Source organism: Pongo pygmaeus, chromosome 1, assembly GCF_028885625.2.
Source record: "Pongo pygmaeus isolate AG05252 chromosome 1, NHGRI_mPonPyg2-v2.0_pri, whole genome shotgun sequence".
Taxonomy (NCBI): Eukaryota; Metazoa; Chordata; class Mammalia; order Primates; family Hominidae; genus Pongo; species Pongo pygmaeus.
This window is the reverse complement of record NC_072373.2, coordinates 85473222-85496013: the sequence shown is the minus strand read 5'-3', so window position 1 is coordinate 85496013 and position 22792 is coordinate 85473222. Positions and strand designations below refer to the sequence as shown.

Genomic DNA, 22792 nt, shown 5'->3' with positions numbered 1-22792 from the left:
CCAAAGCAGTCAAATGCAAAGCAGTAAGAGGCCTTTCTCAGTGCGACTTAGTAAAAATGACACAAATTAATATACTCTACTTAAACCAGACCAAGATTAATGGTTCTCTTTCAGTGCAGCTTAGCCCAACTGTCACTCGACAGGCGTTTGTCGGACAAAATCAACACTAATCAACATTTATTCGTCTCTTGCCCTTGGGTCTGAGGCGCGCGCGGGCTGCGCCATTCTCCCGCTCGTCTCGCCACGCTTTTCACCCTCCATCCAGCCTCGCCATATATCACCCTTCCTCCTGTGCCTCTCCTCGGACGGATCCACACACTCAGCTATCAGGGTACATTAGAGGCATGATAGATTTTCTGTTTTAATTTACATCTATTATATTGCAACATAACAGATTTTGATTCCGTAGAGACCGGTGTCTCCTATAGCCAGACTCCTTGGGAGGATTTCTGCATTAACTTATTAAGGTTCGTTAGGATGCAGCTTCAAATAGATTCCCTTCTCTCTGGCTTGTTCTCTCTCTCTCTGTGTGGCAAGCTCAGTAAAGATGTCTTGGTATACCTTATTCACAAGCACAGCTCATTTTCTTTAGACTTGGCTTCCTGTGCTGGATCACATGAGGCTGGCTGGGTTCCTCCTTTACTTTCTGATTGGACTTTGATCAGCCAACAATGGGCGTTGCAAGCTCCCCAGTCCCTGCCTGGTCTGGGTAAATGGGCTTTGACAAATCTGGTGGCCTTGAGTCAGTGGGCACCCCCTCCCAGACTTTAGTTCTAGCCCCCAGCATCTTTCTCTCTCTCTCTCTCTTTTTTTTTTCTCCTTTTGATCTCAGTTACAGTTAGATTTTATTTATATTGAAACTCAGGTCTACAGAGATGGAAGGGGGGAGGAACACAGTTTCTTGGGTTAACCAAGGAGAAGGATGTTGAAAGGATGACTGAAAGAGTGAGTCTGAACAAGGCTATTTTCATTTCTACGTGACCATCTTGAAGGCATCTTATTTCAGCTTGGAACAAGGTGCATGAGCCCAGCTTGTTTGTTGCATGTGGGAAGTGTATATTTTTAGTTGCCTTGTAGAGTGGCTTTCCACCTCATTTATGAAATTGGCTTTTTATTTTTATCCTTTTCTCTTTTTCCCTTTCACCAGAGTTGGAATGTGAAGCACAGTTTCTACTTGCTGACATAGTATTTCCTCTTGATTTTTAGTGGGATTGGGGTGTTTTATGAGTACTAAGGTCACACTGAACTTTGGACACCTAGTCACCTTGTTGCTGGCTGCAGAGAAGAGCTTGAGAAGGAGACAGAAATCTTCTCGTCATCTTATCATGGCTTTGACAAATGCCCAGGGAGACTGCAACTTTCTTCTCAACTTGGCTGTAACAATGGAGCCCTTGGCCACTTAGAAGGCCTGAGTTTTTTTTATATTTTCCACCAAGCTGCTGATTCTAAACTGTGGTGGGGTTTCTTTCGTGGCCAGAATGGGGAGAAACCGTGGGCTGAGTTGGGGATGTGTGGTTTGTGTGTGTTTATGTGTGGCCACTGAAGTGTAGGATATAGTAGGAGGATGGCTTAGGACTTCCATTTTGGTTTCTTATTACACAGCAATAAAGTAAATGACGCTTAGTATAACTTTGCACTTATAGAAATGTAGCTCAATTTAAGAAACAAAACTCCACCAACAGGAGTGCTTAGTATCTTCAGCTTGGGAAACTGACCTCGTTAATTTTAATGAGGGGAAAAATTCTCCAGCTGGGGCTGAGAAGAAAATGAAATACCAATGAGGTTATCACTTTGGATGATCTCACTGAATTCAGACTATAATCGGAACGATGCTTGGGGAATTTTCTAAAATCCTATGGAGAGATTTAGAAGAAAATGCTTATGCCCTTGATAGTGTTAACAGACTGCTTTCCCTGATAGGCAGAGCCGAACTCTATATAGTGCCTCCTAAAGGGGTCATTTGAAAAGTTAACATATTAAAAAGTTGGACCAAAGTAAAACTGAGAGAAAAAATGGATTAATGTGCTTCTTACGTGGGTCTAGCGTGAAAGCAGTGGGGCTGGTCGGATGGTGGCTGAGGCCGTTGATTATAAGCCAGGGGCTCCTGAGTTCAAGTGCCTACTGGGATGCTAACTTCCTGTGGGATTTTGGGCATCTGTTTTTTATCGACCAAAGGCAGGAGGTAGGGTGAGGGAGTCCTGTTATTCAGTAGGCTGCTATTTGATTTGCACAATAAGTTGATGACTTTGGCCCTGCTGCTGAGGAGTGACAGATTGTGACCAATGAGGTTAAGATAACTGTAGGACAAGTTTGCCCTCAGTGAGGAGAGGCCTGCCAAGTGCCACTGACATTTGGTTGGGGACCACAGAAAGAAACATCACCATTCAAGATATTTGGCCCTTATTTTGTCTTAGTTCACTAAATGGCAGATCCTGGGGAGGAGATTATTTCACCAGTGGATTCTTCAGAGGTATGGGGGCAGACAGAACAGGCTTTCTTCTCCAAAAGTTCAAGCTTGCTGACTCAAGCTCTTTACTCATCTCTCTGGCATGTCACTGCACTCAGGAGAAGATTTGTGCAACTGTCAGGTGCAAACTCAAGTATCACCAAAGGGATACTTTCTGATTAAATAGAGCCATCGTGCTCTGGGGACCATCTCAATATCAGTGGAATATTGAGGGGGTCTATTTGTTTATAAGTCCCTTTGAAATTCAGCCCTTTTCTTTGAAAGCTGTAAGGCAGCAGTTAAGGGCACTCATACTGCTGCTATGGCTATGTGTGTATGTGATGGGAAAGGCTGGTTGCCAAGCAGCGGAGAATGGACATAATCATGCTGCCTAGCAACAGCGGCAGCGTGGTCACTTGCGCAGATTTCTGCGCCTCTTCCTGTTTGGTCTGCTGGAAAATACAGATGGCTTCTATGGGTCGCTCTCTGCCCTAGCCATAGTGAGAGGTAGGAAAACATTATGAACCAGGGTGGAAAAATACACAAGTGCATGTTTTAAAGTGATTCGTTTCCAAGCTGCCTAGGGCTGAGCAGGGATTCTTACATAGCATTCCTCAGTTTCCCCTTTGAAGATATTGTGCACTGGCACGTTGACTTGTAAGCAGGAAGAGGAATCTTTGAAAAGTGCTAGACCCCTCTGGGTGCTGCCTCTACTGAGCCCAAGCCTTTACTCTGCATGTGTGAATATAAAGCCACCAGTTTTCTGATAAAGACACACACATACACTCACACACACTCACACCATGGGTGAAAACGACAAGTGGAGCAGAGCGTGACTACTGATTGTTCTTTGAGGCCGGAGGAACAAAGCAGTCAGGAGCGATAAAGGCAGGCGATCCCTGCTGGTTTGCCCTTTCTCCCAGCTCTGACCATCACCCTCACACATGACACTCTTGAATGAGGTCACCTGCTCACTACAGATTCTAAAAGGGGCTTGCTTGGCAAAGACCTCCAGGGTCAGAGTGCCGGCCTTTACTGTTCTTGGCAGTTGTGTGCATGGAACATTGGAAGCGTTTGGAACGGAATGCTTAAGGAAGATATTATTTGGCAGCAAGAAAAAGGGAGTGTGCAGACTCCCCCTACCCCTCCTGGGATGAGTAGGTACTGCCTGCCCGTTTTTTCTCTACAGGAGTTGAATAGTAGCCAGAGTATAGGCTTGGCGTCAGAAGGCCTTAGTTCAATCTTTATCTCTTCTACCTACCAGCAGTGTGGCTTTATGCAAGCTGCTTGTTCATCTGAACCTTACCGCTCTTGTCTGTAAGGGATAGCAATATCTGTTTTACAGAGTGGGCTGAAAGGTTAAAAGAGGCGCTAGTTCCATTTGGCATGCGGCAAGTATAAAGTAATTGTTGCTGTTCACCTCCTCTCCATGATTAAAGAGTAGGAAGTTGGGAAAAGAAGGTGAGCATTGCAGCTACCCTGTTTATTCCAAACTTCAATGTCTTGGTTTTTCTCTTCCTTCTTAGCCTCCTAAATGAAGAGCCTTTATTTCCCTCTGTTTAGATTAGAAAAGATGAGAGATCTCTCTCTTTTTGATGCTGGGTGCCTGGATGGTATTAATTGATTTTAGTGATTTCTTAATCCATACAGAATCAGTTAGGATGGTTTGCTCCCATCTTATGGATGATGAGACAGTAGTACAGAGCAGTGGGATGATTTGTTTGGAACCCTGGAGACCGTTAATTCCAAGATGAGATCCAAATCCTATGGCCTGTGCTCATTTTGGCAGCACATATACTAAAGATGCAATGATACAGAGAAGATTGGCGTGGCCCCTAGGCAAGGATGACATGCGAAGTGGTGAAGTGTTCCTTATTTATTTATTTGTTGAGACAGGGTCTTGCTCTGTCACTCAGGCTGGAGTGCAGTGGCATGACCATGGCTCTCTGCAGCCTTGACTTCCTGGGCTTAAGCTATCCTCCCACCTCAGCCTCCCTGTTAGCTGGGACTATACGCATGCACCACCATGCCCAGCAAATTTTTTCTATTTTTTGTAGAGATGGGGTCTTACTATGTTGCCTAGGCCAGTCTCAAATTCCTGGGCTCAAGTGATCCTCCTACCTTGCCTCTCAAAATGTTGGGATTACAGATATAAGGCACTGTACCCAGCTGTGTTCTATATTTAAAGAAAAAAAAAAATCCTATGGCCTGACGGTATAGATGAAGCCCCTGCTAAAGCCAGAGGGGCTGGAGTAGGTAGAAAGCCGCCAAGGAGTCCGAGCGTTCTAGGTATTGACAAGACTTGAATTTTAGACTTCAAAATTGTGACATCAGTGAATGTTCCCCAAACAAATCGCAGCCTGGCTCCTGGAGGTCTGGTTGTGCTAGGTGGGTCAGTAGGGTTGGAAGAGGGCCCTTGCATCTTTTTTGCTCTGTTTACATTTGTATGTCTGCTAGTATACAGAGTAGCTGAGGGATCCAAATGGGGGAAGGCCTTGGGTTCTAAACTGGCCTCTCATCCAAGTCCTGCTAAGAGCTCTTGTTCCTCAGTTTCCCCAGCTAGAGTGATGAAAACATTGACCTATTTCTCAGAACAAGGTAGGTCAGGGGTTTGGAATTACTTATCTGGACTACTGTATAAGTGCTCCACTCAGCAGATTGCTCCTGGTGCAACATACATACTGGGAAACGATGTGATGACACTAGCACAAAGGACAGTTTATAGTTATTTTCTGTGGTTCCTCGTTTTTTGGTGGGTTTTCTTTTTTTTTAGACGAAATTTTGCTCTGTTGCCCAGGCTGGAGTGCAGTGGCACGATCTCAGCTCACTGCAACCTCTGCCTCCCAGGGTCAAGCAATTCTCATGCCTCAGCCTCCTGAGTAGCTGGGATTACAGAAGCCCACCGCCATGCCTGGCTGATTTTTTTGTATTTTAGTAGAGACAGGGTTTTACCATGTTGCCCAGGCTGGTCTCCAACTCCTGAGCTCAGGCAATCCACCTGTCTCGGCCTCCCAAAGTGCTAGGATTACAGGCATGAGCCACTGCACCGGCCGGTTCCTTGTGTCTTAAAGCAAACACAGGCACAGTATTCTGGGCAAACCAGATGTTAATAGCTTGACCTCTCTGTCAAAGGAGGACTTGGTTGCTTAAGGCCCTTAAAGCTGTCAAAGTTACAGCTTCTCCAGGATACTATCATCCTCACCCATTTCTTATTCTCTTTGCAGGGAGAGATCATCTCTCGAAAACCTCCCATCAGAGCAACGATTCTGGGAGTTTGAGCAGAATGCTTAAGGCAGTGGTTCTAAAATTCCACACCACCTGTTCTTCCAGTTGTGTCCTCTCTGAGCTGCCTCTGACGGTCACATTCCATGGCCATGTGCCACAGCAGACTTGTGATACTGATTTTAGTGTTGTCCTTGGCCATTGCGGGCAGGGAGGAAGGAGAGAGAAGAGAAGGGGAGAGAAGAAGAGAAATGGGAGTGGGATCCATTCATCCATCTCTCTGTCATTAGGGGCCCAGCAGTTCCCACTATGGTACCCAGGAAACTAGCTTGGACCTGGAGGCCATCCAGTGACCTAATCTGGACCAATAAAGCCACCAGGCCATTTTCCTGCGTCGGACATGCTTTCTCAGCTGCCCTTCCCCTTAGCTAGGGCTGAAATGACTCGTCTTCCCATGCCCTAGTTCCATGGGGTTTCCTCTCTGTGACTCAGGACAGAGGGCTTGGTTGCCACCAAAGGCAGCTTATGCTGTAGCTTCAGGTCTAGCCTGACTCAGTGGCCTTCCCTCAGCTATTCACTATGGAGGCACTTAATGAAGAAGACACAAGGGTAGCAGGCCTGAGGGATAACTTCAAGGCTAACGTGTCTTTTTTCCAGTACTTACTCTTCTTTTGAGTTTTAAGAATTCCAGATTTTATTCTAAGTCAGAGAATACTGCGAGAAAGGATTTTATTGTATCCACTCCCTCCAAATGGCATGAACATCTGGATTTGCATCCTTCCCATGACAGATATCACAAATTGGGTTGGGTTTTGCACGCTTAGGATGATTTTTGGTATTCAGCTAACACCCTTCCTTTAAGGAAGTTAGAACACTTGATAAATTTTAAGCTTTTGATCCTCAGTAGTACCCCTGGAAAACTGAGGTCCAGTGAGGTAAATTGTCTTGATTAATTATATGGCATGCACTGCTTTTTGGTGGCTCTTTTGTTGTGTTTTGTTTTTTCTTTCTCCTTCATTTTGTTAAAATGAATTATGTGAATGTCCAGGTCAGCAGTGTTCTATTTTCGTAGGGTAAGCCGCATCACTAGTACTGTTTATTTCCACTGTGCCTATTTTTCAGGGAACTCTGTGCATTTCCACATTTCCATCGCCAGCTCTAAGAAGGTACATCTGCAGAGTTTGTTGTGACCCCGTTTCAGAACGGACAGAACCAAGTGCAGGCTTACTCTATTTGGTAGAGACTGAGTCCCAGCAAGCAGAAGTGTCTTGCCAAGGGGATGCAACTATGAATAGGAAATGGAACTAAAAATAGAACCTAGGTATGACCCCAGATATTTGACCACTCTCACCAACATGATTTCTCCTTCTGGTCTCAGACCAGGACATTCAAGGCATCTCTCCATTTTCATATGGAGAAGCATCCAGCTATGTCTCCGTGGTTGATTAGGAGACCATATCTTTCAGGAGTCATGTTGAAACTTGTCAGGATAGTTCCTAAGGTCCTGAGGCCTAGGATAGTACTGTAACCTGGCCCCGTGAAATCTTTGGTAGATGGTAAGTGTTCAGTATGAATTTATTTATTTGATTAGGTGTTTTTTTTATCATGGTGAATACAGTTCCTTTAATATCAGCAAAGACTTAGTGAACATGTGCTCTTTGCCTCACAGAAAATAGAAAATGAGATATTAGAAGGAAATAGAACAAAAACTATCTGCCTTCAAGGAGCTCACAGTCTAGTTCTGGAGACTGGACATACGCAGTCTCTGCTGTCTGCTTGGACTGGTGTCACTGTGATCATTCTCAGGTAACGAGCCACCTTTTATTCTTTTACCCAGCCCAATTGTTTTAGATGAAAGGATAGAGAAGCCGGCGTCTGCTGTGATGGAGGTGATGTTTTATTTTAAGATAAAGTATAGAAGCAACTGATTGATGGATTATAAACTGGGAGGTCCAGGATAAAGCTTCATTCTGAGGACATCAGTATATTTCACTGGGAGCCTCCTGGGCATTAATTCTGCCATTAATTTTGTTATTAGAAACCTAGCCAAACAAAGGGAGGTGGCGAAGCTTGAGGCTGGTTTAACCTTGATGAAACAGTGATTTCACCAAGGATGATGTTGCCCCATCCATCTTCATCCATCAAGGCACTGCTGAAATATGCTAATGAAGCCCAAAGATAGGAGCACAGAGCAGTTAAATGGGGCGTTGCAGACGCTCTCCGTACCCCCATGACAGGGTGATGCCATTTACTGTCCAGATTTAGTATAGGAAAGAGAGCAATGCTGACGTGGTGTCGTGGTGGAAGACAGAATGGAGGCTCCACCTAATAAAAAGAAAGGGCAAAGTTCGGGGTATATATTCTAGAAGAAGATGGGAAAACTTGGTTTTTGGTGAAGGGGTTGGTTTTCTTAATTCTCTTTGGCTCACTTTCTAGCCAGTCCACACAAGAACCAGATATGTGGCATACTGCAGATAGGGCAACATTTTTAAGTTCCAGAATGTGACCTCCCACCGTGTGCCAAAGCAAGTTATCTGTTACTATGTCAGTCTGCAGCACTGTTTGTTTCCAATGGTACATGAGCTAATACCTTGGCTTTATTTATTTACTTTTTTAAGTTACAGCCTTTTGGATACTTATGACATGCTGGGCATACTACTGAATTATTTTATGTGTATTAATCTAATTAGATTCTTACAAATAGCCGATGAAGAAGCAAAGTTATCACATATATTTTATAGATGAAGTTTGAGAGGCTAAATTCATGTCCAAAATTATGTAACCAGTAAGTGGCATAGTAGAGGTTTAAACTCATGTCTACCCGACTCCAAAGCCTTTGCACAAAATCACTGTGGTCTGAAGACTCTTATGTAAGATATAGCTGGGAATCCCTGATAACCATTGGGATCAGCTTGACTCACATATTTATTGCTTGTATATTCTTTGGATTCAGTTTAACTTTAACTTTGGCATTCCCTTCACAATTCTTTCTTTTGTAAATAGACTATAAGTTCTCTGAGGTCAGCAGCCAAGCCCTTTCTCTAATCTCCTAAATGTTGATGACGTACCTAGTTTCTACGTGGAGTGTTTACTTTTGGCATCATGCTTCTAATGTGTGGTTAAAAAAGGCTGGCCAGCTGCTTTCTGGTTTTCATTTCATACATTAGATGAAAGCCGTGGGGGATTTTACTTGTCTTTACAAGTTAATTCTACAGGATTCACAGTAAAATTTCTGTTTCTTTGAATTTATTGGTGGATCCACTTTTGTTTCCTGCTAGTACATTACCTATCTAGTCTGTATCCAACTGTACAGAAAAAAGTAAACAGCAAATGAAATTTTATTATTACGTATTAAACAGCATCTTTGGAGCAGTCTATATTAGGAGGTGTGTGTCAAATTCTACTCATCTTAGGACCCTAGACAGTTCCTCTAAGAGAGCCTACCACCCTTCGTTTACAAAATGCAGACCCTGAGCTAAGAGGTGGTCTTGGGCAAATCAGGCAAAACAATTCCTAAATCTAAAACATTTATCAGCTTTTTTTTTTTTTCCTAAATGGAGATAAAGTTGGAAGTTAAAAACAAAAAAGGATGGATTAAAAAATATTTAAATAAGATGCCAAGTGACATGAATTTCCTGAAATAGACTGTTTGAGGATAAAAACTGTATCTTGGCCTTAATGTGTCTTGTGCCATTTATTAAATCAGTTCTGAACTTTGGGGACTCCAGACTGTTATTAAAGAGTTAATAACTAAAGGCTTCAACGTCCAGGATGTTGTGTGGGTCAGTGTATCTTGCCAAGAGGTAACATCAGCCAGTGGAATCAGTTGGGCTCTCCGTCTGGCAGATCTGTCTCTCTCAGCTGCTCCTCCTCCAGTTTCTAGTCTTGGAGTTCATATACAGTAAATCTTTCTCTTAATAAAGCCGTTTTTCAAATCTGACTTTGGACTAGGGACTGCTTTTTCTCCAAATGCAACAGCTGTTAAACATGGTGCATTGGGCACGGTGTATATCTCTTTGTTTAGTTTTGGGTTTTTAATATGAGCAGAGACATAAAGGAGTGGGAGGACTCTATCGATTTCTTTCTACCCATGAGTCATCCACTGGGTTTGGAAATAAGGCCTCCAGCCTCAAAAGGCTTCTGGGCTCCCTGGGCTTCTCACCCTTAAGGATGAAGCCTATTGTGCCCTAATAACGAGTACAGGATTCCCCCCCTTCTTTTGGTGAGATAGAATTGTGGAGCTCAAGGTGTCCGCCAGCAGAGGCCAGACCTTTTGGCCCCTATCTGTCCCATTTACATGGGGAAAAGCATTTTTGCCCCCTTGCTCTCTGGTCCTTCTGTCACTGTCTCTGTTCCCAATGCACTGGGGAGCATTAACTCCCTGAAGGGGAAAAAAGTTCACAAAAGAAATGAATTATGCATATGGAATTCATTTCCTTGATGAATAGGGAATCTGAACAAACTCCATGGCTGTTTGATTTTAAGGCAGAGGAGAAGGGGGGCTTAGGACTAAAGAGTATAGTGGGGGATGATCAAAAGGAACTTGGAACAAGAGAAGTGGGAGAAAAACCATGGCAGGAGGACTTGGGATGGAAATATTGAGGACAAAGTAAGGGGATCTTTGAAAATAGTTGAGGGCCCATTGTTCTTGCCAACACGTACACACAGATATATACCTCACTTCCGATTAATGTGCAAATTTGTCCCCAGGGAAATTGGAAATGGTAATGAGATTATACTGGGCAGAAATGACAACACTAAGGTGATGTGACCGTCCTGAATTAAAGTTTTTTCAGTGATTTTTTTACCTTCTTCAGTCCAGGTTAACAATGGGCACTTTGAATTTTGAGGCAGGAGTTGTGTGATAGGTAAAGAACTGCATTGAGAAGTGGAAGACTTGGATCCAAGCCTCAGAAGACACAGACTGTGTGACTGTGGGCAAGTCACCTCATCTTTCTGTCTCAGTTATCTCATCTATAAGTGGGGATTATGGCAACTGCCCTGGGGAAAAAATTATAAGGCCAAACAAAAGTGCTTTTATGCATAACACAAGATACGTATCTGAAGGGATTTTATTTTTCTCTCTGTGCCTCCTTTTCTTGATGGCATTTTGGATATTCAGACCTAGTCTTTTCAGCAAGCCAGAATTTCTTTGGAGCAGAAGAATGAAGGGGAAATTGATTCAGGAGCAGCATGCTGGTTAAAGGAACAAAGAAACAAGCGAAAAATCCCATTTTAATCCTCGCCTCATCTATGTTATGAAAACCATTTAAAATAATCAATCTGATGTTTTTGGCAAATTTAGGTACTGAATCAGTAGTGGTTACTGCATAACTAGTTTGATCAACAGTAGGAAAGCTTGTCATTGACAGCCACATACATTATGGAATCAACCAGAGGGTGGTTTTTAGAGCTTCCCTCGTAGGCTGACTACCTAGAAGAGGCAACCTCTGTCCTGGCTGCCAAAGACCTGTGGATGCTTCCGAGGGGGAGATATGGCCAAACTGACCCCTTACTTCTAATTGTGCTCCATTATTCCTTGTTTCTGAATGGAAAAAAGACTTGGGGACACTAAGTCTTCAGGAGAGATAACAGGTAGAAAGTCACACATACCTGTGCACATTTGTTAGGGATCTGTCCGTGCTGGTTGAGAGGAGAGAGATTTTTTTTGATAGTTATGGGGTCTTAAATCCATTTCAGGATTGAGTAGATTGAGCAGGTCCAACTACCGCCATGTCTCTTTATTTTTCTCACCACCCAATTTCAGTACATGGAGTTTTTCACAGAGGTGTGTTTGTTTTACAGCAAATCCTTCTTAGGGGTCAGGATGTGTAGTGGAATGCAATTATATCCTTTAGGACTGCCCACCGCAAACACATGCTGTGCACTCATACCTTTAGTGTGGTGGCATTCAGTCTGGTTTGCAGGTCATGGCCCTCGGAAGAGTGTGGAGATGTCCCAGGACAGCCTTCCTGGTAGTAAGGGGGGCAGCCCTACAGGCTCAGGGGTCCCACCCCAACTTCAACCCCTGCACCTTTGTTTCATGGATTTTATTTGCTTGGGTTTATGGGAAAGAATCTGCTTTTAAGAAACCTTTGAAACCCAGTGGTGCAGAGAATAGACCAATGCCTAGTATGAATTATTTATTTGTTTATTAAGATTTTCATGTACCTTCCCTTTCAAAGCTCAAGGCACTGAATGAACTCTTCAGACTGATAGCAGTTAGCACTAAAGGTTGAACAGGGGCCGTTGGAGGAGGAACCACTAGGGGGGATGAGAAAAGAGGGAAGAAGAGCAGAGAGAAGAGCACGGCAGTCCGGACCCCAGAGCCACCACTACAGCCAAAGGAGGAAAATTGTAAAGACTGCAGGCTTTCCAGGAAGGAATCCAGCCCTGCTGGGAAGTTGTTTTGTTATCAGGGAAAGTCACTTCCTTCTGTCAGCCTCCTCCATGAAATCGAGGTGACCTAGTTGACCCCCTGGGCCCCTCCCAGGTATGATCTTTTAAGAAGCCTGAGGAGCTTTCCTTTTTAGGTGAGCAGGCCTAACCCTTCTGCCAAGTTGTTACGGCAATAAAAATCATCATAAAATTTTTTTTAATGTTATGCATAAACCTTTCAATAACAAGTATATTTGGTACAGGGTGGTTTTCAACCCTGGCTGAACATTAAAATCATCTGGGGAACTTTTAAAAAATATTACCAGTGCCTGGGATCTACCCTGGAATGATGAAATCAGAACATCTGGGGGCTGGTGCTGAGCATCTGTATTTTCTCAAAGCACCCCAGCTTTTTTTTTTTTTTTTTTTTTTTGAGTCAGAGTCTCGCTCAGTTGCCCAGGCTGGAGTGCAGTGGCGCGATCTCAGCTCACTGCAATCTCTACCTCCCGGGTTCACGCCATTCTCCTGCCTCAGCCTCCCGAGTAGCTGGGACTACAGGCGCCCACCACTACGCCCAGCTAATTTTTTTGTATTTTTAGTAGAGACGGGGTTTTACCATGTTAGCCAGGATGGTCTCGATCTCCTGACCTCGTGATCTGCCCATCTCGGCCTCCCAAAGTGCTGGGATTACAGGCGTGAGCCACCGTGCCCAGCCCACCCCAGCTTTTGTGTTATGCACTGGGGTTGTGAAATACCCGGGGACCTGGGAAGGCTGACAATAGGAGGTGAGCTTGAGTGTGCCCAAAGAAAGGCAAAGAAAGGCTTATTATTAGGGGTGTGATTTAAGTGTTTCCGATTAACAGTGGAGGAAGGAAACTTAAAACTGTACTTTGAAGTTACCAAGCTGTAGGTTATTCTTATAGTTAAGTGTAGCCCATTTGGCTTGTGTAACTTATTTTTCATATACTTCAAGGCCGGGAAACTTCAGAAGTGTTACAGCAAGTTCTTTGGCCACCTCCTCACTAGCTGGCTCCCACTGAAAGTGTTAGCCACATGCCAGCCACCGTTGTAGGGAAATCACACTTAGGATATTTTACTTGCACGCAGCAGAGAGGTTGCTGTTATCCTCCCCATTTTACAGAGAAGGACGTGGAGGCCCAGAGAGGCTACGTAATTTTCTCTGGGTCCCAAAACCTGTAAATAGTAGAGAAGGGGATCAAACTTGTTTATCTTACTCTAAGCTACCCCGCTCTTTCTACTATACTTAATGCCTCTTAGAATGATGCTGGACTTGTTGATTTGTCAGCTGCTTGCCCTTGGTGGGAGGGCGTTTGGCTTTCTTTTTAAGATAGGAGAGAAAACATGAGAGGAGAAATCAGCTTCTGCAGAGATTACCTTAGAGATTGAGCAAGGCAGTGTAATGTAATGAAAACATGCACCAGAGCAGGGGCCTCTAGCCCCAGGGGCAGGCTTGCAATTAGAACTGGGCTAAAAGAAAGAAAATTGTGGGAGGGTCCAAATGAGTATATGGGAAATATGCTTTTTGTTTAACTGTGATACCTTTGGTGTCATTGATGTGACTTATGCTGTTTGCCTCTTTCATTCCAAGATGACACACCTCTGTGGGGTTACTTTGTATTCATTCTGGACCTGGATCATTTTCAGGGGGTCCATGCTAGAATGTACTGCCATGTGGGAACGCTGGCCTACAGATCTAGTTAGGTCCTCTCCCACCGCCATGCACTTAGTCACTTCACCTGCTGCCTTCCAAAACAAATGGGCTGTGTGTGTCTCCTTCCCTTAACAAAGTATTCTATAATCATATTTTCTAGCTTAAAATTAGTCTTTTAGATGTAAAACACATCTAAAGCACTTTTATTAATGGATCGCTTTCCTTCAGGGATTACAGTGCTTAGTATGAGGTGCTAACTCATCTATTTTCATGCCATATAGGGAAGGAAAGTGTTAACTATTTTCGAATGTAGAGAATACTTTTGTTGGGAGTCTCTAAACCTTAAACCCAGGACCTGTTTGACAAAACTGTCATCTTCCCAACCCCCTGAAAAGATAATGCCCTAAATCTATCATTTTTTTTTTTCTCGCCAGTAGGCAAAACTGGCTGTTTTCTGGTGTTAGTTGTTCCTACGTGTGGCTTGGAGCCATGGCCACTTGGCTTCCTAGATTGTGTCCCATGAATTCAAGCATACGGAGCTCCCAGTCTGCTGCACGTGGCCTCCCTTGTCCTTCACATCCCTGCAGCAGACTGTAGCAAACTTTCAAGTTAGCTTTTTATTGCGTTCCACCCCCTACCAGGGGTGTGATAGAGCAAACTTAAACTCATGCAACTCAAAATGACCATGCTGGGTCTGTTCTAAGTTTGAATTTGGACCTTGATCCAGCCTTCACATACTTTCTCTTATAAATTCCTTTTAATGCTAGTTAATAAAAATATAATGGCTTTCCTGTCCCTTCTCATAATAACATTGCCAGCTTTGGGGGTTCTTTGAAAACCTTGCTTGAGAAGTCCATGGCCAAAAAAAACCAAAGATATTTGGCTTTAAAATATGGGCTTTGCTTACCAAACTCCTCTCTCTGAGGAAGGGAGAGAAAGAGTTGAAGGTTTCTGGGAAAGGAGCATAGAAGCAACTCTTAACTCTGGCCACATGGATCTGCAGACAAAATTAGGGCAAATGTAGTGCTACAGATCCCATCCCCGGGCCTCACAGTGTGGCCAACCATATGAAGTCAGATTTGGAGACTTTTTGGAGATGGGGAAGCCACTAGACTCTTAGGCATCTGGTGTAAAGAGAGAATTTTTCTTTGCTACTTTTTTTTTTTTTTTTTTTTTGGGATGGAGTCTTGCTCTGTTGCCCGGGCTGGAGGGCACTGGCGTGATCTTGGCTCACTGCAGCCTCTGCCTCCCAGGTTCAATAGATTCTCCTGCCTCAGCCTCCTGAGTAGCTGGGATTACAGGCACCCACTACCATGCCTGACTAGTTTTTGTATTTTTAGTAGAGACAGGGTTTGACCATATTGGCCAGGTTGGTCTTGGACTCCTGACAAGTGATCCACCCGCCTCAGACTCCCAAAGCGCTAGGGTTACAGGTGTGAGCCACCATGCCTATCTATCTTTGCTACTTTCTACTGGAAGAGAAGGCAGCCCTGATTTAGTCTGTTTACAGTCTGCATTATGTGGAGAATAGAAAGCCATCGTAGTCCCTAAAACTTTTCTTGCCAGTTAACCCTACAGGACAACCTGTCTTTGTCACTTGACAACTGTTAACTGAGAAAAGGGCCCTTGCTCCTCTAGGTGTGCACATTAAGGACTTTGCACAGTGTGGATGTAGCTCATGCTGCTCTGCCGTCTAGTACATGCTGCTTGAATTTTCATCATCATCCTCCTCTCCTTCCACCTCCAAGAAAAAAAAAAGCGTGCAGGAAGTAGCATTTCAGTTCCTTCTCCACCACCTCTGCTTCCCTTCTCCCTTCTTTTCCTCCTTGCAGCATTCCCTTTAGTACCAGGGAGGGATGGTGGTTGAAAATGGGGGGAATGATGTTGCTCAGAAAAAAAAAACAGCCTAGACCTTAAGAGGTGAGGGGAAAGGAAAGAACACTTCAAGCATAGCCCAGCCCAGGCGTGCCAGCTCCCACCCCAGCCTCCTTGTACCTCCCATCTCTGAAGGAGGGTGATGAATTCGGTTTCCACCAACATTAAACTGATAAATGAAATTTGTATGTTAAAACAATGATAATTTAATTGTATTTTATTTCCTTCTTTCCCATCCACACTTCGATCTCACCCCGCTCCCCATTACCCACCCTTCAGCTTTGGGGAGGGGGTGGTGGAGGCTGTGCAGAGGCAGGGGCATTGCAAGCTGTCGGTTTGCATTGTGCGGATGGGGAAAGGTCTCTACCTGGCTCATTTTGTCCCCTTTGCTTAGGCTGTCACTGCTGACAGTCCTCATGTTTATTTCATCTCGCGTGGTGGCTGTCTCGTTTCCCTACCCTCCGATGTCATTAACGCACAGAGAGCGGGCCCTGCAGTGTTGAGCCTAATGAATTCCGCTGTGGCTGCTCTGCTCCCCACCTCGTTACCAAAGCTCAAGGTGTCAAATTAAACCCAGCCTAGAGAGAAAGAGAAAGTGCAGGAGAGAAGCAAGAGCAGGGGAAGAGGGAGGTGCAGAGAACACATAAACAACCCTCCAAAAAGAAGAACAGTTGAAGGTGGGGGGAGAAGAAAGGAGGGGAATGAGACAGAGAGGAGCCCACAAATGGGTGACTTTCCTCCTGCGACCAAATCCACTTTAAGCACGGTGACATCCATGACTCACAGCAGGACCTAATGACCTATTCTTCCCCGGGTGGGGTTTGTACCTTGGCCTTGGCTGCGGTTTGTTGCTTTTTCCTCGTTGTCTGGTTGATTTATTTTCATGGTTTATGCAGATTGGGCACCTTGCAAAGCAGACAGAGCAAGTAAGAGGAGTCAGAGCTTATGGAGGGAGGGTGTGTGTGTGTGTAAGGAAAAGTAGAAGCCAAATGTGAGCTCTTGGTTTAGTGGCTGATCAGCTGTGGAAATCTATGTTTCAAAATGGTAGAAAGAGGAAATCATCCCATTTCTTTTTTTTTTTTTTTTTTTGGAGAGGGAGTCTCTGTCACCAGGCTGGAGTGCAGTGGCACGATCTCAGCTCACTGTAATCTCAGTCTCCCAGGTTCATGCCATTCTTCTGCCTCAGCCACCCAAGTAGCTGAGATTACAGGCATGTACCACCACACTCAGCTAATTTTTGTATTTTTAGTAGAGACGGGATTTCACCATGTTGGCCAGGATGGTCTCGATCTCCTGACCTCGTATAAATTTAAATAACCCCTGTGGGGGTACTCTAGCAGATTTTCCTCCCCTCACTCCACCCCAATTTGGAAAATAGTGATTCATTTCATCTCTTTTCTATATAACCTTGTGTCGTTTACAAAGCATTTTCCTTTATATTATTGGCATTTTATCTTTGGGGCATTTTGTTGGAGATGACAGTTAATAGATTCTTCCCATTCTACAGATGGGAAAAGTGAGGAATAGAGATGTTAACTTACTTGCTCAAGGTAATAGAACTAGAAGGTGAGAGAAGAGGGTTACATTTCAGTTCCTCCCTTTCTGGAATTCAGTGTTTTTCCCTTATACCACTAAACTTCCTAGATTTTTGTCAAGAGGTGGGAGGAAGTTAAAGATAAATAAGCTTGTGAATTTTAAAACTTGAAAATTTATATACAGCAAAATAGTTAGACCTAAGATATACAGTTTGATGTGTTTTGACAAGTAAATATACTCATGTAACCAACACCCCTTTATCACCCTGGAAAGTTTCTTTCAGCCCTTTTTACTTCTCTTACCACCCGCACCCCCACCGCCGCATCATCATAGTTTATTTTTGCCTGTTTAAACTTTTTTTTTTTCCAGACAGAGTCTCACTCTGTCGCTCAGGCTGGAGGGCAGTGGTGTGATCTTGGTTTGCTTCAATCTCTACCTCCCGGGTTCAAGTAGTTCTCCTGCCGCAGCCTCCTGAGTAGCTGAGATTACAGGTGTGCGCCACCATACCCGGCTAATTTTTGCATTTTTTGTAGAGATGGAGTTTTGCCATGTTGGCCAGGGTAGTCTTGAACTCCTGACCTCAAGTGATCTGCCTGCCTCAGCCTCCCAAAGTGCTGGCATTAGAGGCGTGACCCACCACACCCAGCCTTGTTTAAACTTTGTTAGTAGAATCACACAACATGTGTACTTTTGTATCCGGCTTTTACTTATCACACTGTTTCTTGAGATTTATCTGTGTTATTGCTTGCATCAGTACTTCACCCCTCCTTATTACCGAGTGGTATTCTATTATGTGAATACACCACAATTTTTTTATCCAGTCTCACTTGTTTTTTTTAAATCTTTTTACGATAATTTGGTATGTAAGACACAATTTTTTATAAGCGTTTTAGAGCACATGGGTGATGGCCTGGCTCCCTGAATTCAGTGGCAGGGCCGTGGTGCTGGGCAAGAGGGATGAGTGAGGGGCTGGGCATGGTGCCTTACACCTGTAATACTAGCACTTTTGGAGGCTAGGGTGGGTGGATCACTTGAGTTCAGGAGTTCGAGGCCAACGTGGTGAAACCCCGTCTACTAAAAAACAAAATTAGCCGGGCATGGTGGTAGGCACCTATAATCCCAGCTACTTGGGAGACTGAGGCAGGAGAATCGCTTGAACCGGGGAGGCGGAGGTTGCGGTGAGCCGAGATGGTGCCACTGCACTCCAGCCTGGGTAACAGAATGAGGAGTGAGCTGAGGCACAGGGCAGACAAAAGCCTGTCATGACCACACCTCTCAAACCTGGGCCCACAAACCCGTACTTTAAATGGCTTGGAACTTACTTGTTTCTTTGCTTGGGGCTCATTGTCTGCTTCATTGTCCTTGGCTATTTATGACAATAGGCGTGACAATAGAACAGCATATTCCTTCTTTGGAGTTTTTTGTGTTAGTTATTTGATTTTAAAATTCTGCTCCTTTTTCCCAAGATGAAAATGGAATTTTGTTTCTGATAAATTTTTCCATTCTTTTCCAAACAGTAGAGTCAACTCAAGGATATCACAAATCGGGACTAGAAATTGCTGGCAGATATTCCATAAACACAGTGCATTGGGGGTAGGGTGTCTAGCTCTAATATTTGCATTTTGTAGATGGGGACAATATGAACAACTTTGTCACTCCACTAAGATTTTTGGCACTTAGAATGGCAAGAAAATCCAGGTTCCCTTACTTATAATGTAGTGCTTTTACCTTGAACCAAAAAGGTAGGATGTGCGTGTGTATTTCCAGGGTCTCTGTGATTTGTCATTCGTATTAACAGAAAAGAGGCCCAGTCTTTGGAACTCTGGTTAGAGTTGACATCATGGCAAAACATCAGGCCTCAGGTTTCATTGATTTTAAACTTACTATGTCGTGTGATTATCTCATCACTGATGGCCTTTGTCATTAAATCCACTGCTTCAGCTGGGTTGAACACATTTGAGGAGGAACAGGATCAAGAAGGTTTTTGAAAGATATGGACAAGTGAAGGAGAAATACTGGAATTTAAATTCTTTCCTTCTTTTTAAAACTATCCCTGGTGATCTGTACTTTCTAAAGAGTCAAAATGGGAAGAGAATGGTCTGAGAGTGGAGATTTGGTGGCATCACATCAGTAGTTCTACTTTCTTCTCCATTCCCACACACGTAAACTTCATGAAAATAAACTCAGTTATGCAGCATTTAAGGCCTATTCAGAAAGGATTCAGTTGTAGTCAGTCAATGGAAGAACCAAGATAGTTAACCAAGTCTTAAGCATTTCTCTATTCATTCAGCAACATTTATCGAACTGGGTATAAGAAATAGATGAAGTCAGCCTCTGCCATCAGGAGCTTGTGATTGGGGAGCAATGTGTGATGTGATCTGTATTATCACAGAGGGGAGCACAGCATGTGATGGGAATGGAAGACGGGCTCCTAGCGTGGCCTTCTTGGGTCAAGGATGGCACGCTGGATTGGATAACTCAGGGGAAGAACTGATTTTATGGAAATTATCCAAAGGAGTTATTCATTAATTTAGCATCTCTCCTCCCCAGTCTCTGATGTGTGTTTTTTTTTCTTTTTCTTTTTTTGAGACAGAGTTTCACTTTTGTTGCCCAGGCTGGAGTGCAATGGTGCGATCTCAGCTCACTGCAACCTCTGCCTCCTGGGTTCAAGCAATTCTCCTGCCTCAGCCTCCCAAGTAGCTGGGATTACAGGCATGTGCCACCACGCCTGTCTAATGTTGTACTTTTAGTAGAGACGGGGTTTCTCCATGTTGGTCAGACTGGTCTGGAACTCCCGACCTCAGGTGATTTGCCCGCCTCAGCCTCCCAAAGTGCTGGGATTATAGGAGTGAGCCACTGTGCCCGGCCTCTGAAGTCTTTTTTAAACTGCCTGTCTTCTACAGAGCACCATGCTATGGGAGTGTGGTCTGGCTTTGGGAGTAGAAAAGTCCAATGTTGAGTACAACATTGAGATACATGGCTGTTGGGACCACTCTTAATCTTCCAGCGATGACCACCATTTCTTGTAGTGGTTTGCTGAGACAGTCAAGACAGCGTGAATATTTCTGGTAACGTTCAGTGAAATTTTTTCTTGTGATTGACCTACTGTTTGTGTTTGCTGATCTGGAACTTCAGTTGACCTCCTTGACTGCAATCATTTGTTCTGGTGTTGTGTGTTTGTTTACACTGGGCTTTAGATTTGTAAAACATTGTATATAGTTAATGTGATGTCGCCTCCCTAAATCTTAGTGAATAGTATTTTACATGGTATCAATATGCAGTGAAACTACTATGATTGTCATAGTCTAACATGGTGTAAGGACTTGATGAAGATTTTGTATGACAAATGAGGCTGTGGCTGCCTTTGGGATTAGTAGATATATGGAACAGGAACAAGAACAAGAAGGCATGTGGGTATTCACCATAACATGAATAGATGGAGATTATATAGAGACAGTTAGCCTTCAATTGCAGGTGGAGAATGGAATTAATATGGAACATTTAAAAATATTTTAGAAATGATATTTTTAAAAGAGAGTCAAAATAAAATGCTTTCATCTGATTATTTGACCAGAAATTGGGCTGCTTAATATAATGAATAATTCTTAGGATCTATCGATATGGCTACTCAATGGTAAGAAGTGCCGCATAAATATTGGTCTAATATGTATATAATTATGTAACTCTAGCCAGGTAGCTGGATTAAATATGGGTAACAGCAAAAGCACTTCTGCCCTGATAAAAATCTTAGTTACATTTAAATACTTAATATAATCAGCTCTTTTTCAAGTAAACAATAATTCAGGAGGCAAATGTTTAGTACATCTCATAGAAATTTTTTGTCTCAATTTGTTTGCCTGTACAATCTGCATTCTTCTTATTAATTTAATCCATATTTTGAAGAGTCAGAAAAGAATTCATCTCATTTGAGTTAGTTTAGATCAACATACTGATATTGCTGAATATTTTCACTTCCCTGAAACTAAACATATCTATTCCCTTCGTCTTAGACAAATTATGAGGGGAAACCTGTCTGAAATTTGGCTAACACATGGTGTGCATTTGATGCCACTGGAGGATTTGCTTTGTCAATTTAAGATTGAGTGATGGCTATAGAGGAAAGTGACGGAAAAAAAAAAACCTTCTTAATGTGAAATAGAAAGTATAAAGGACAATAAAATGCTACAATGTACAGGAAATTCTTGTAATATGACTAATCATGTATGAGACTTGTAGAGATCAGTTCTGCTACAGGTATTCTTATGTTATATAAATGATATTATAATATCCTATTACATATATTATATTATCATACTATACCAAGAATAGATAATATTTTTCATCAACTGGTGATTCAAGTGTGAGTTTATACATGGGTTGACTGTGGATTGTATATATAATACCAAGCCTGTGTAAAATAAAACAAAAACCCCCTTCAAACTCCCATATGGAATATTTGACTAAAGCAATAATATTAAGATAACATACTCTATTCCAAATAAGGATATAATTTGCTTTTTGATAAAGCAAAGCAAAACGATGGAGTGTATTGGTACTGTTTTCCACAGAGTGGGAAGATGAGAACACATGTAGAGATGATAAAATGTCATTGGCTCCAAGAGACAAGCTTCCGAAATCCATGGTGGTTGAAGAACATCAAAGAGGAGCAATTATTTCAGTGATTAGGGCAGTTCCACCTGTTCTAATTGAACATTTCTAGGATGTAGAAGATGCATCATACATTGGTATCTATTCAGAAGATGGGGACATCTGCTGTCTGTCATGTATCTGGGAGATGTTTATCTCAACAGGAGGCAATAATAATATGGTAAACCAAACCTAATATTATCATGATGCATTAAAACTGGGTTAATTGAAGCAATAAAATCAAAGTAACAGTAAATGCTTATACAACATGTTAAGTAATATTTACTTCAGTCTTAGAAATGAAATGATAATTTTACATTCTAGCAGATGTATTTCTTGATACCTGTTCTGAGAGGACAGAAACAAGGCTCAAAATTCATACAAGAGGCTAATAACAACTTAGTTGATAGTAAAATATGGAGCATTGGATGTAGAGTACATTAACCTTCTTGTTTAATCTGAGTTGACCTATAAGTGGGCATATTGTTTTTTGGGGAATCGGGAGTTTTCTGAAGTAGAAAGAAGCCCCACTTTTCCTTTGATAGGGTACCAGTCAAGGAAATAAATGCTCTTTTTTCTACCTGAGTTAGATTTGCCTTTTGTTTGCTCACCCTGATCTGTGTGGCTTTATTGACCACTACAGTTTAAGCCCATGCAACCTGCATGCTGTGCAAGAAAGAAAGGTGATGGGCAGATAGTCCCAGAGTTAAACTTCTGGTGCCTTTGCCACTGCATGTCTTGCCATCCTATCATCATAGTAACTTTGGGTATGGCCTCCCAGCAGCTTCATTGTTATGCCTGTGGGCATTCATGTCCCACTGTCAGGCAGATTCTGGGGGACTGGGGAGCCAGAATGATGGGTGGCAGGCAGGTGGTAGATGGGGAGACCTAAAGTCCAAAAGCTAGACCCCTTCTCTCTTAACTCATAATGGCATTCAGAAGTTGTAATTATTTCACAAATAATAAATGAGGTACAAAAAAAAAAAAAGACTGGAATTTAAAATAAAAGCCAAATC

At 43.0% G+C, this 22792-nt stretch overlaps 1 protein-coding gene, 1 long non-coding RNA gene and 1 other non-coding gene across 7 annotated transcripts in view; all 3 read left to right on the top strand.

Moving 5' to 3' along the window:
• Nucleotides 1-22792, top strand: part of PBX1 (PBX homeobox 1) — a 291950-nt gene that overhangs the window by 76509 nt on the left and 192649 nt on the right. The gene's annotated exons all lie outside the window — the stretch shown is intronic.
• Nucleotides 2831-22764, top strand: LOC134737864 (uncharacterized). Its single transcript, XR_010123265.1, has 2 exons — nt 2831-2953; nt 5671-22764. It is a non-coding gene; the product is annotated as an uncharacterized LOC134737864 (long non-coding RNA).
• LOC129023135 (U6 spliceosomal RNA) lies at nt 4220-4326 on the top strand. Its single transcript, XR_008496692.1, has one exon. It is a non-coding gene; the product is annotated as a U6 spliceosomal RNA (small nuclear RNA).